This window comes from Salvelinus fontinalis, chromosome 7 (assembly GCF_029448725.1).
Source record: "Salvelinus fontinalis isolate EN_2023a chromosome 7, ASM2944872v1, whole genome shotgun sequence".
Taxonomy (NCBI): Eukaryota; Metazoa; Chordata; class Actinopteri; order Salmoniformes; family Salmonidae; genus Salvelinus; species Salvelinus fontinalis.
This window is the reverse complement of record NC_074671.1, coordinates 34,374,760-34,389,554: the sequence shown is the minus strand read 5'-3', so window position 1 is coordinate 34,389,554 and position 14,795 is coordinate 34,374,760. Positions and strand designations below refer to the sequence as shown.

The 14,795-nt window shown below is 42.9% G+C and overlaps 1 protein-coding gene and 1 non-coding gene across 7 annotated transcripts in view; one reads left to right on the top strand and one right to left on the bottom strand.

The window, feature by feature from the left end:
• Positions 1-14,795, bottom strand: part of LOC129859440 (uncharacterized protein C18orf63-like) — a 187,998-nt gene that overhangs the window by 104,391 nt on the left and 68,812 nt on the right. The window lies entirely within an intron of this gene.
• Positions 7,910-7,985, top strand: trnaa-ugc (transfer RNA alanine (anticodon UGC)). Its single transcript has one exon. It is a non-coding gene; the product is annotated as a tRNA-Ala (tRNA).

The window sequence follows — 14,795 nt, the reverse complement described above, 5'->3', positions numbered from 1 at the left end:
CTAAAAAAGAAGCCCACTTTTTAAGCTTTGTAACTAGTTCATCGTATGCTTTTTAAACGTTAGCGCTTCATCAATCCAAACGCCCAGATATGCTATTTTTAGGCTGCAACCTCCTTGATGAGAGAGCCGTCCAATGAGTGAATATGTAGAAATGAGAAATGTTGTTGTGAAATACAGAACATATTTAGCTTTGCCTGCATTAAGTACACGTTTTAAATCAACAAGGGCATTCTGTATTGCAGCAAAATCAGATTGCAACTCTAACATACAGTATATATACAAAAGCATGTGTGTCACGCCCTGACCTTAGTTATCTTTGTTTTCTTTATTATTTTGGTTAGGTCAGGGTGTGACGAGGGTGGTATGTGTGTTTTTGTCTGGTCTAGGGTTTTTGTATGTCTTGGTTGTGTGTGTGTAGTCTAGGCATACATAGGTCTATGGTGGCCTGGATTGGTTCCCAATCAGAGGCAGCTGTTTATCGTTATCTCTGATTGGGGATCCTATTTAGGTTGCCATTTTCCAGTTTGGTTTGTGGGTGATTGTCTATGTGATGTTGCATGTCTGCACTCATTATTATTAGCGTCACGGTCGTTTGTTATTTCGTATAGTTTGTAATAGTTTGTTTCGGTGTTCTTTCGTTGTCATTAAATAAGATGTATTCACATCACGCTGCGCTTTGATCTCCTCACTACGACGATTGTGACAATGGGGACGCCTTTAAAATAGTGGACTCGGCTATTTCAGCCACACCTGTTGCTGACAGGTGTATAAAATCGAGCACACAGCCATACAATCTCCATAGACAAACATTGGCAGTAGAATGGCCTTACTGTCGAGCTCAGTGACTTTCAACGGGGCGCCGTCATAGGATGCTCCCTTTGAAACAAGTCAGATCGTCAAATTTCTGCCCTGAAGAGCTGCCCCGGTCAACTGTAAGGGCTGTTATTGTGAAGTGGAAACGTCTAGGCCACACAATCTCATAGAATGGGACTGCTGAGTGATGAAGCATGTAGCAAGTAAAAATGGTTTGTCCTCAGTTGCAACACTCACTACCGAGTTCCAAGTACTGTTTGTCGGGAGCTTCATGAAATGGGTTTCCATGGACGAGCAAACGTCCACAAGCCAAAGATCACCATGCACAACGCCAAGCGTCGGCTGTAGTGGTGTAAAGCTCGCCGCCAATGGACTCTGGAGCAGTGGAAATGCGTTCTCTGGAGTGATGAATCACACTTCACCATCTCGCAGTCCGTCGGACGAATCTGGGATTGGTGGATGCCAAAAAAACTGTACCTGTCTCAATGCATAGTGCCAACTGTATAGTTTGGTGGAGAAGGAATAATGGTCTGGGGCTGTTTTTCATGGTTCGGGCGAGGCCCCTTAGTTCCAGTGAAGGGAAAGCTTAACGCTACAGCATACAATGACATTCTAGACGATTCTGTGCTTCCAACTTTGTGACAACAGTTTGGGGAAGGCTCTTTCCTGTTTCAGCATCACAATGCCCCATTGCACAAAGCTAAGTCCATACAGAAATGGTTTATCGAGATCGATGTGGAAGAACTTTACTGTCCTGCACAGAGCCCTGACCTCAACCTTATCGAACACTTATCGAACAACTGCAAGCCAGACCTAATCGCCCAACATCAGTGCCCTACCTCACTAATGCTCTTGTGGCTGAATGGAAGCAGGTCCCAGCAGCAACGTTCCATCATCTAGTGGAAAGCCTTCCCAGAAGAGTGGAATGGCATACATAACCGTAGCGCCTGCATACAGATGAATATTACAGGATTTAATACATAGACCAATATTATTTTTGGAAATCTTATGAAAAATGTCACTGTATCTGTTAAGTTTTCTGGCAGAGATAGATAGAAAAAAAGAACAGATAGGCGGAGGAACACTGCATTGAAGCAGCAGCAGCAAAAACAACGTTCGGTGGTGGGGGCCCAGGATGAATATCTGCCTCCGCCCAGCTTTTATCTGCAGTATATTTGGTATTCGGCAGCCCCTGCCAGGCTCTCCGCAAACAATTCCACTTTTATTGGGCACTTTACAGCCTCACGGCCCACAGGTGCTCAAACGCATTATTGGACAGGAGGCTAGCGGTCCGGATCCCGCTGTCAAAACTTTATTAAAACCGAAAGAGAAACACAGTTGGATCAGTTGTGGGATCATTTTATTGGGTTCCTCAATGTACCTGGAAGGAAACTGTGTGAGCCACGTTTTTTCATTAATTGAACCTTTAATGCAATGTAGCTATCTCCTGGACTCTGTAGTGAAGTTACGGAAGGAACATATCGACCAGTAGCGAATCAGGTCAAGACGACCCCCCTTCTGACCATTTGTTTCTATGTGGACAGATTATATATTATGTAGCCTATATTATAATATTTTTCTCTAAGCACCCCACTCACAAACACCTTTTCTCCCTCCCCCTTTGTAATTATTTAGCATCTTCCAATAGCGGTTGACCACGTTTAGACACAGGACACAAAACTGTCTGACTATGCGACTACGTGGGAGGTTAACTGACCTCACGAGGGCAGCGACTAGAGTAACGAGGCAGCATGGGTAATGACTCACAGGTGACATCCTGGCGTTCTCTCAATACTTGCCGGCTTCTCGAACCCCCTCTGTTTTCCCACTCAGTGAGCAAGGACGAAGAGAAGAGCCATTTAAAGCTTGTTTAGCCCTGAATAAGGAGTGTTATAGACGCCTGGTGTTGCCTCCTACGGATGTGCTAATGTGTTTACTGGGTTATGCCAGTCACTCTGCTCAAGGCCCATATACGTATACGTATACGTATACGTACACACACACACACACACACACACACACACACACACACACACACACACACACACACACACACACACACACACACACACACACACACACACACACACACACACACACACACACACACACTAGTGGTGCGCGGGTCAGCTGTTTGATCACCAGCACCCGCCCGCAATTGCTAATAACCCATCCGCAACTAGGCTAGTCAGAGATAGCGGAACAATTTTTATACAGTGGGTGCATGTTTTTTAGTGTGCCTAATTTAGATAGGTTTCCGATGCTAATTTCAGAAATTTTTGTCAACTATAATTAGATACAGGCAGTTCACTCAGGCAACCCTGCTTCTTTCGCAGAGACGTTCAGGGACCTGCGAGAAAACGCAATAACTTATTTTAAAAAAGGGAAACATTTCAGCAAAATGTCCTAATGGCATCAGTTTGACCAGTTTGACCAGTTCTGATAGGATTTCAGTTCGGCCTGGATGCATATTTTATGTGGCTGAAATACTATAACTTTTATGATGCTGATAAAGACAGCACCTCATACTGATGGTATATAACTGCACATTCACATTCTCTCAAGATGCTGAAAGAAAGAAATTAGATCTTTCCACTCCTTTTCCTGAGTCAAAATGTACATTTTGGTGTATCATTTTACTGCAAGAAATGCCAAATTCTGCAGGAGTTAATATTAAGGCTATGTGAGAGGTTATAGACCTACAGTCAGTGTCCAGATTTCAGTTTCCATTTAACCCATCTGAACAGTAGGCTACAGTTCCCTTGACGTGACATAGGCATATTTGAAGTCCCCGTCTTGTGACTGTCGAATTTGTACAGCACCTCCCCATTACCACACAACATAGGCACTGCAATCGTCCTTCTTTACCACTTCAACTTTCCATTTCGCAGCTTTTCTCTTATTGAATTAAACTCTGACTGTACTTTTTGCCTCAGTGTATCAAAGTTAACTTTTTTCTGCCCGTTCCAAAAAGCGTTTGACGATTTGGCGAGTGTAAAGTTAGGCCCTAAAGCGTAGGTTTACGCATGAATTAATAGCCTACAAATAATTAAAGAAAAACCTCAATGTTGCCTATAGATGTAAATTTCACAAGAATTATACATTTATGGATTTTTTTTCATGTACTTTCTCTTTATGCATCTCGACCGCCACCCACACGCCCTTCATCCACAGAATATTTAATGACCCTAAACCAGGCCGCACCGCGGATACCCGCGGAGACTGCAGGTTATGAGTCAACGCGCGCATCACTAACTTTAACACATATTCGCACACAGAAATGCTGTGTGCTCATTATCAAGGCAATGAGATGCAAGTTGTTTTCCAAGATGCATCTTTCTTTCATTTAGAGTAGACTATAGAGCTTGCAAAAGTCTTTTGGAATCTCATCTGAGCCATGAAAATGAAGTGATTATCATAATGATGTGTCTGCAGTTATGAAAGCAATTTTTTTTACTGAAATTGTGTACCTTAAAAATGATTTTAAACATGAGTCTCGTATAGCCAACTGCCTGTGCCTTTAAATTGCTGGGCAACAGCACACATTTCAGCAAATAAACGTCTGTTTCAAATAAATGCCAGGTTGAAATTGTTTACAAGGTAACCATGAATTATCATGAACACATTTCAGCAAATAAACGTCTGTTTCAAATAAATGCCAGGTCGAAATTGTTTACAAAGTAATCCCGAATTATCATGAATTTTTTATGAGGTTTAATGTTTGATTTGTTACATTAAATAATTCAGTAATGACTCGAAAGAATGATGGCAATCATCCGTTTTTATCACCAGTAATAAACTGCAAGCTAACTGGAAAGCACAAAAACAGTAAAAAACTTTGGGAGTACAGACCCTGGAAATCGTCAGATAGCCCTCTAGTGGTGAAATTAAGAAACATTTCCGAAAAAGCAGAGTCAGAAAATAATAATAAGTATGTAAAGGAAGTTATTTTTTTTTTAAATGGAGGCATAATAAGACAAAATAAATGTGACAGTGTGTAAATGATAAAACAGCGCAGGAAATAAAGCAACTGATTAAAATGCTGGAAGTGAATTCTGGGATTAAACAATTAACTACACAAATGCGCAAACACTGTGTGCATTAAGGAAATAGATGGCTGTCTCAAATAGAAGCCTGTATCTAATAAGTGTCTGTTATATTCAGTGATTTAAGCAAATAAACACCTAGGCTATTAATTACATTTTTACATTAAGTAAAACTATGTTAACCACGACAATGTGGTTGTGGGAATATTTATGAAAACTTTGAATGAAGACACGTGATACTAATATATTCAAGGTCTCCCAAGATGGATTCTGTACTATTTCGAAGATCTCCACAAGTGACCTAATAGAAACTTGGTAGCTAAGAAAACACTGTCAATCTCAAATCAAATCAAATTGTATTTGTCATATACACATGGTTAGCAGATGTTAATGCGAGTGTAGCGAAATGCTTGTGCTTCTAGTTCCGACCATGCAGTAATATCTAACAAGTAATCTAACCTAACAATTTCACAACAACTACCTTTTACACGCAAGTGTAAAGGAATGAATAAGAATATGTACATAAAAATATATGAATCAGGGATGGCCGAACGGCATTGGCAAGATGCAGTAGATGGTATAGAGTACAGTATATACATATGAGATGAGTAATGTAGGGTATGTAAACATGATATAAAGTGGCATTGTTTAAAGTGGCTAGTGATACATTTATTACATCAATTTTTCCATTATTAAAGTAGCTAGAGTTGAGTCAGTATGTTGGCAGCAGCCCCTCGATGTTAGTGATGGCTGTTTAATTAACAGTCTGATGGCCTTGAGATAGAAGCTGTTTTTCAGTCTCTCTGTCCCCGCTTTGATGCACCTGTACTGACCTCGCCTTCTGGATAATAGCGGGGTGAACAGGCAGTGGCTCGGGTGATTTTTGTCCTTGATGACCTTTTTGGCCGTCCTGTGACATCGGGTGCTGTAGGTGTCCTGGAGGGCAGGTAGACCTCACTACTATTTTCCTGACACCACACTCCGAGGGACCTCACCTCCTCCCTGTAGGCCGTCTCGTCGTTGTTGGTAATCAAGCCTACCACTGTAGTGTCGTCTGCAAACTTTATGATTGAGTTGGAGGCGTGCATGGCCACGCAGTCATGGGTGAACAGGGAGTACAGGAGAGGGCTGAGAACGCACCCTTGTGGGGCCCCAGTGTTGAGGATCAGCGGGGTGGAGATGTTGTTACCTACCCTCACCACCTGGGGCTGCACTCCGTGACTTTCTGCCTTCCACTGAGCCATGTTTGTGGTTCTGATGAAATATACAATCAGTGGCCAATTTATTAGGTACACCCATCTAGTACAGGGATGGACCCCCCATCGCCTCCAGAACAGCCTAGATTCTTCGGGGCATGGACACGTAGCTCAATTGGTATCAAGGGACCTAACGTGTGCCAGAAAACATTCCACACCATTACACCACTGCCACCAGCCTGTATCGTTTCCATCAGGCAGTATGGGGCCATGGATTCTGTTTACTCCAAATCCTGACTGTGCCATGAACATGACACAACAGGAAACGGGATACGTTGGACCAGGCAATGTTTTTCCACTCAATTGTACAATGTTTGGTGATCGCATGCCCACTGGAGCCGCTTCTTCTTGTTTTTAGCTGATAGGAGTGGAACTCGGTGTAGTTGTCTGCTGCAATAGCCCATGTGTGATAAGGACTGACGAGTTGTCCATTCCGAGATGCCGTCCTGCACACCACTGTTGTATTGCACTGTTATTTGCCTGTTTGTGGCCCGCCTGTTAACTTGCACGATTCTTGCCATTCTCCTTCGACCTCAAGCTGTTTTCACCCACAGGACTGCAGCTGACTGGATCTTTTTTGTTTGTCGCACCAATCCCTAGACAGTGTCGTGCTTGAAAAGCCCAGGAGGCCAGACGCTTCTGAGATACTGGAACCGGCGCACCTGGCACCGACGATCATACCACGCTCGGTCGCTTAGGTCACTTGTTTTGCCCATTCTAACGTTCAATCGAACAGTAACTGAATGCCTCAATGCCTGTTTAATATAGCAAGCCACGGCCCCATGATTCACTGTCAATAGGAGCAACCTATTTTAGTGAATGGGGTGGTGTACCTAATAAACGGGCCACAGTGTACATGCCGTGTGACATCACATCACTAAATTGCTGGCAACAGGGCAGCCATCTCGTGCCAGTAACGGATAGCCTATAGAGCTTTGTGTCACGGCACAGTACGTCAGATATAATTCACGAAACTCTCTGACATTTCATCTTCATTGACCCAGAATGGTCGAAAGGCTTTGACATCAAGTGCCATTAGTAGCAGCCACTTGTGATGGATTGTCCTGCGGGGAATAATATTAGCGGGGACATTGGAGAGGTAAATCAGATCAATAGTTTATTTCAAAACAAGAGTGCAATGGAAGTCATGGTCATAGACTCGTCACTCGCTGACAAAATCCCTTCTCAAGGCTCCGACACGGGCTGACGGACGATGTCTGGCAAGGACGCGTGCACTTGTGGAAGTGCGCACGTGGGCACACACACACACACACACACAAATAATAACAGACAGAGATAGAAAAGAGAGAGAACATGAAGTACAAAAGCCGATTAGTCTACTGGCATTTGTACAAATAGCTATTTTTCATTGTTCTCCCATTAAAAGAAAGGCCACATTCGTTTTGGCAAGGTGATCCCGCGGTTCCCTACATAAACACCATCCTGCAGGTGCCATCCATCATAATTACATTTAAGATGACTTATAAAAGACTGACAATGTACTGCTGCAAAGGAACAAGAAAGGGCAGAGAGGAGAAATAATGGACCTTTGAAAGAATGGAAGAAGAGCAAATTTTAAACAGAGGTGTCTAGCAGAAAGACTAGTAAGTGACATGACTCAAATGAGGGAAGGGACATTTTCAAACCCACAAAGCCTAGCCCTGTAAGAAATATTAGCACACCATGACTGGTATCAGGGGCCTGAAGTGTTTGAGATAACAAAACACCACCACAGTGGCTTAGGTGGCTAAATTGATGGGAACATAGGGCCAACATTTGCCACATATTATGAGGGGCCCCGTGTGGCTCAGTTGGTAGAGCATGGCGCTTGCAACGCCAGGGTTGTGGGTTCGATTCCCACGGGGGGCCAGTACAAAAAAAAAAGTATGAATGTATGTACTTGTAAGTCGCTCTGGATAAGAGCGTCTGCTAAATGACTTAAATGTAAATGAATGTGAAGTTTGAAGTGTACATCAAATGGATAAGGACTACAATATAGGGATAATGGCAATATTAGAATATCCTAACATTAGATTGTCAAGTCCTATACTCCACTACCAGACTGGTTTCTAAAGCTTTTTGAAGTCATTTCAAATATTCTTTTTCTGTGCTTGATTGAGCTTGCCTGGTTTAATGGACCAATTGAATAGTTCCAAAACCGCAAGCCCCACCCGTCTGGCATTTGAGTGAATTAGAACAGTTTTTGAACCCATGTCTGAGCTCCATTGAGAGGCGAAGTTGTGTCCTCCTGAGCCGGGGACATCGATCCAAAATGTCCGGCTGAAATAGTCTATCTTTTCCCTATACACTACTGCTCTATCGGGAATATCCTGCGAGGTTATATCGTGCTCTCCCATTGAACATGGCCCCCTCACTCTAGTGCAGATTTACAGACGGGTGTAGCCCTGAAAACAAACTCATTGAGCTCAGCCACCAGTGAAACAGGCACGGTAAGGTGCAGGGCAAAAACGTGCATGGTACGAATCAATGAACTTTGAAAGCACTGTCTGACCTTATCATGGTTTTAGCAGCCAAATTCACACAGCCAAGTCAAAGGGTGGCAAAATGAGCCCTGGCTATACTATAAACGTGACTTTTTTTGTCACATTCACTCAGGTGGCTGGTTATACTGTTGTTTGCCAAAGTGCTCATCAATGACACCCACTGTTTCTCAAATTGAGTAGACTAAAATGTTAGTAAACAATAAAATTATATTCAAGGTGGGGACCCGCTGCCAAGCACGCAGTTATAGGAATGGGAATGTGGTGGTGTGAGCGCTACTGCTTCACCTGAATCCAGATATTTAATGCTTCTTACTCCCCCAACTAAAGTGCATTTTGAGATAGGGGGCATATTAATAATGCATATATCCTACATTTACTTTAATATTTCCCCCCGGGCATTTTTGGTAACAGTGTGTAAAAGCAAGGATCATGGTGGAGCCGACAAAATAACAAATGGCGCAAAAAAACGCCCACGTAACCCACGGCTGCAAAAAGAAAAACGATTCAACGTGGTTGGTAGCCTTGAGGTTAAGAGGAGAGCCAGTAACCTGAGGATTACTGGTTCAAATCCCAGGGCTGATGAGGAAATCTGCCATTGTACCCTTGAGCAAGGCACTTGCTCCATTCTGTATGCAGTGTGTCAGGTTGGGTACTGTCTGACAGCAATAGAGAATGTTGATGCAAATGGTAGAACAAAGATCTAGCCTCTCCTTTTGAAGCTGGGGACGGCTGTGTATACAAGGACTATACAAGGGTTGTTCCACGAAAACACTGCCTTTTGCATCCCTTTGATATTTTAAGTAGAAATTGTGCACCAATATTGCATTTTAAAAGCATGTTATATTAAATTAAGTGACCTTTAATGTAGACCACATGTAGAATTCAATAAATCAGATTTTTATATATGAATAAAGATGTGCTAAAGCCCCAAATTTCATCATTTTGACATGTCCCTCCATGCGCCCTCTGTGACTACTAGGAAGATTTTAACCCACTTAACCCCAACATTGCTCCAAGTTTTGACCATCATTGTAAAGCCCTAGTTACTTTATTGCTTTGACAAATTCATATCTGACTATTATTTATTTAATGTGATCAATTCACGTCTGTTCCTCATTTTAAGGGCAACACTGTTAGGTGAACTGAACTCTCGTTTTAATATGGTGAAACTGTTCTGAGTGGCACAGCAGTCGAAGGCACTGCATTTCAGAGCTAGAATAGTTACTACAGACCCTGGTTCGATCCCGGGCTGTATCACAACCGGCCGTGATCAGGAGTCACATAGGGCGGCACACAATTGACCTAGCGTCGTCTGGGTTAGGGGAGGGTTTGGCCTGGGTAGGCTTTCATTGTAAAATAAGAATTTGTTCTTAACTGACTTGCCTAGTTAAATAAAGGTTAAATAAAAAAATAAAAAATGTTTTCAAAAAGAAACATTGAACATCTAACAGTCAAATCATAGCGTCAAAGCTATAGAAAATGGCCACGCAGTTATGGGTGAACAGGGAGTACAGGAGGCGGCTGAGCAGGCACCCTTGTGGGGCAGCAGAAATGAGGATCAGCGAAGTGGAGGTGTTGTTTCCTACCTTCACCACCTGAGGGCGGCCCTTCAGGAAGTCCAGGACCCAAGAAGGCGCAACAGTGTCTCTTCAACCTCAGTAGGCTGAATACATTTGGCTTGGCACCTAAAACCCTCACAAACTTCTATAGATGCACAATTGAGAGCATCCTGTCGTGCTGTATCACCGACTGGTACGGAAACTGCACCGCCCGCAACCGCAGGGCTCTCCAGAAGGAGGTACGGTCTGCCCAATGCATCACCGGGGGCAAACTACCTGCCCTCCAGGACACCTACACCACCCGATGTCACAGGAAGGCCAAACAGATCATCAAGGACAACAACCACCCAAGGCGCTGCCTGTTCTCCCCTGCTCTCATCCAGAAGGTGAAGTCAGTACAGTTGCATCAAAGCTGGGACTGAGACACTGAAAAATGGCCCCATACTGCCTGATGGAAACGATACAGGCTGGTGGCAGTGGTGTAATGGTGTGGAATGTTTTCTGGCACATGTTAGGTCCCTTGATACCAATTGAGCTACGTGTCCATGCCCGGAAGAATTTAGGCTGTTCTGGAGGCGATGGGGGGTCCAGCTTCTATCTCAAGGCCATCAGACTGTTAAATAGCCATCACTAGCACATTAGAGGCTGCTGCTTATATACATAGACTTGAAATCACTAGCAACTTGAATAACGTGTACATATTTTGCATTACTCATCTCAGTATGTATATACTGTATTCTATTTTACATCATCTTAGTCTATACCGCTCTGACATTGCTCGTACATATATTTATATATTCTTAATTCCACTCTACTTAGATTTGTGTGAAATGTTAGATATTACTTGTTAGATATTACTGCACTATTGGAGATAGAAACACAAGCAGTTCGCTACACCCGCAATAATATCTGCTAAACACGTGACCAATAATTTGATTTGGAAGCAGGTGACCTGGTTCTACTCTTTTCCGCAATTTCTGGTGTTTTGTGGTGGAAAACCAAGAAGGTCGCCCCATAACACGTCAACCCTGTTACCCATAGATAGACAGGCTAGAAATGTTTTAACAAGAACACTTTTTTTTGTAAACGTTAGGGAATAGGTTAGGCAATTTAGACAACACACTACAGCTCACTACCACTTCCACACTCCATTCCCCCAGGGGGCAGCAGCAACCTTGTCCAGGTAAGAACATCAGGTGCTGCCAATTAGGGTGATCAGTCAGACTGCCAGCTTGGAGAGCTGTGAGGCTGCTGGTTGGTTTGGTGGTCGGAGGTCTTTCATTTGGTTGTGAAAATTGTGAACTCAAAAGTTTAATGTTTTACCTAGTTAAACATCTCAAAAGGCACCAAATTGGTTGAACGACCTACTTGGTGAGCAAGTGAATAGCTTAGTCATCCACGTGGCAGAGACACAGATCTGTCATTATAAAACACACTAACAATATGACTTTACCATGTCGTGTGAGGCTTCATGTGTATGCAGGAGGGCCCGCGTGTGTGTGTGGTTGAAGGGGTGGGTGGACGTAGTGTGACTCACTCCAACCAACCACAGCCAGCGCGGTGCCACCCCCACATTACCCACCTGCATTGGCACCGACACTGTGCCTGCTAGAGAGAGGCAGAGAGCCAATAATATTCTCTGCGTCAAAATTGCCATACTTTCTTGGGCACATAAGTTAGAGGTTGTCACGACATGCTTGGTGTGTATACGTACATTTGAGCATCCATATGCGCACGTGTGTGGGAGGCGTGGGCCTTGCCCTCTCCATTAGACTGTATTGCATCTGCAGGGATATTCAAGCACACACACGTGCACATACACGCAGCTGCTCTATTCTGCTGCTTAGCACTCTCACCAGTGACAGAGCAGTGGGCAGTGCCACCCACACAGCTTCACTTACGCACGTATTTCACACACACACTCACATCTGAACAAAACCACACTGTTTTATGCAGACTTGCAGTTCAATTCACTGACTGTACAGAAATTAACTGTCTTAACTGTCCTAGTCTCTCTTTATAACAAGTAGCTTGAGAAGGCTTGCGAGATGTGGAGTTTTGTTACTTTATTGTATGAATCTTTTATTTTCATTCTATATTCTTATTGAATAGGCCTGTGGGATGATGTGTATATATTGTTTTTATACATAAATCAGAAGAGCTCCATGCATCTCCAAGCAAACATTACTGTGTTAACCAATTGCCAGATTCTTCTTTTGTAGGTCATGGACCAAGTCTTTCATTCCTGTTGGTTATCAGCACAACTGCAAAACACAGGGCCTAGGGGAACCACGGTTAGGTGTTAGATAATATCGTCCACCAGCCATCTCTCTGTTGAACCGTCTGGTTTCACAGCACCTCCGAATGGGACTTGACTGGAAGTCTATGGTAAGAGCGGATGAAAAAAAAAAAAACTTTATAATTGGCTGATCTCTGTCCACCACCGAGCATAACCCTTAGAACCTCCCCATACATAGTGGACTCCAAAGCGCGAGCAGAGAAAGAGATTTAAACTAGTGAGTTCACTGAAAGTACACATCTTAGAATTAGTTTTCACATGAAGTTCTTATACCCGAACTCAATCAAAAATGGGCTTCTCAAAAATAATGGTCGCTAGAGCTAGGTTTCCATCCAATTTGCGACACATTGCACATTTTCCCACCAGAGATGTATCCATAATACTGCATTTTTGCAGATAAAAGGCTTTGTGTGATGTAGTGCACATAAAAATAACTTTTGCCGTTAAATTCTCATGTACCGAATTTGAGTTTAATTCATGTTAATTTAATTCAAGAACTTGTTGGCTGCTAGCTTGCTAACGTTAGCTAGCTATGTTGGGTTAATTCTAGCTAACGTTATCTAACTAATGGTAGGTAGCTAGACAAACAACTATACGTGTTTGTATTCGAAAATAGATAATTGGTTTAGACCAGGAAACAATTGAAACCTCACTACCTAGCTTAATAAAGAGACTTGAGGTAATTCGAGCTAACGTTAGTTTTGTTGTCTAAGACCAGGTATGAATAATATTGTAGCCTATATATTAGCTAATAACAATAGAGCCAGGCATGTTCATTATCTAGCTATGCAGCTATGCTATTAGTATGTTCATTTGCTGATTGATTTGCAAGTCAAACAGAATTGAGAAGTGTAACTTGATGTCCCAGATTTTAGCCAAATAAGTTCAAAGATTCACCCACCCTTTCTCTCTCTCCCTGATTGTCAGTTTACAGAGCTAAACTACAATAATCCTGAGACAGAGGAGAACCTGTGCCAAGGTCCATAACATAACTTAGCTAGTGTAATTTAACTAAGCCAGTCATGCACATGCCGTCTTTCCACTGTATTTTCTCTCTGTCATGTGTGCAGAGCAGACACCAGCCATTTGATTTGTTTCTAACGTTACAGCTGTGCAGTCCTTCACTAGTTGTCTTCCCTCTGTGTTAGTCTTGTTTTGTGCGTAGACCAGTGTCTTCCATCCTCTGAGGGAATTACTATAATAATATTTCAGCAAGTGTACAGTATATAGCAGTTGATTCTTTTTACAGAAGCCTACAGTACAGCCACATTTACTTGTCTTCGGTCTCTTTCTCTCTCATAGTCTTGACCATCTCGGAGCCGTCACCAACCCTGGTCTCACTGCTCGGACCGGACTCTTCCTCTCTCTGAATGACGGAATCTCCTGGAAACATGTAAGTCCTCCTAAATGAATGGTTCTCAACCGCTAAGAGTTATCTTGATGTACTTGCAAGAGTGTTTTGTGGTGCTTAACAGGGCTCATCTGGAAAAGAGACCTTGGTCTGAGCACTGACTCCCTGTCAAAATAAAGGTTAAATACAAAAATATATATATGGAACCAAAAATGTACCTTTGGATAACTTTACACTAAGTGAATTTGTCCCAATTCCAGCGGTCTTCTCAAATCTACTTTTTTGAGGGGAGGTATATCTTTGGTGGGTTGAAGAGGTCCTCATGAAGCGACAGGACTGGGGCGTTGCAGACTTTTTCAAATCATTTTGTGGCTTATTGCAAGTCTCCAGATATGTCATGTTTGCCAGGACAGGAAGCCAGGGAAGTTGGGTGGATAGTAGTGTGCCAGACAGTGATGTGCATGGTTAAAGTTAATTAAGTAAAGTAGTATGTAAACATAATTAAAGTGACCAGTGATTCCATGTCTATGTACATACAGTGGGTTGTCCTTTAAAAGTTGCAGCATACTGCAGCACAGCTTGCATTGTGCCGCAGAATTCTATGGCACGTTATTTAAGTGTCAACCACTGTTACCATTAATGCAAGTTAGTGCTAGTTTGACCACCAGAGGGCATCTTTGAGAAGCATTTGATAGCCTTCAATAGTGGCTGTACTAGAGAATTTAAAACCTTTTTTGTAAGAACAGTATATGGGACTGATTTTAAGAAGTTTTGCTTAATTAATTTGATTAACAGTATGGTGTTTCTATTCCAAGAAAAACTAGGATGGAATGGAAAATATGGAGCTGTACAACGTGACGGTCGGGAGTAGGCTACAGTACTGCCCTATTTAGCTAAAGAATCCCGGTTTTGTGCGGGCACGCGGGAGACTGGGGTTCAATTCCCCGACGGGGAGGAAGGAATAGGC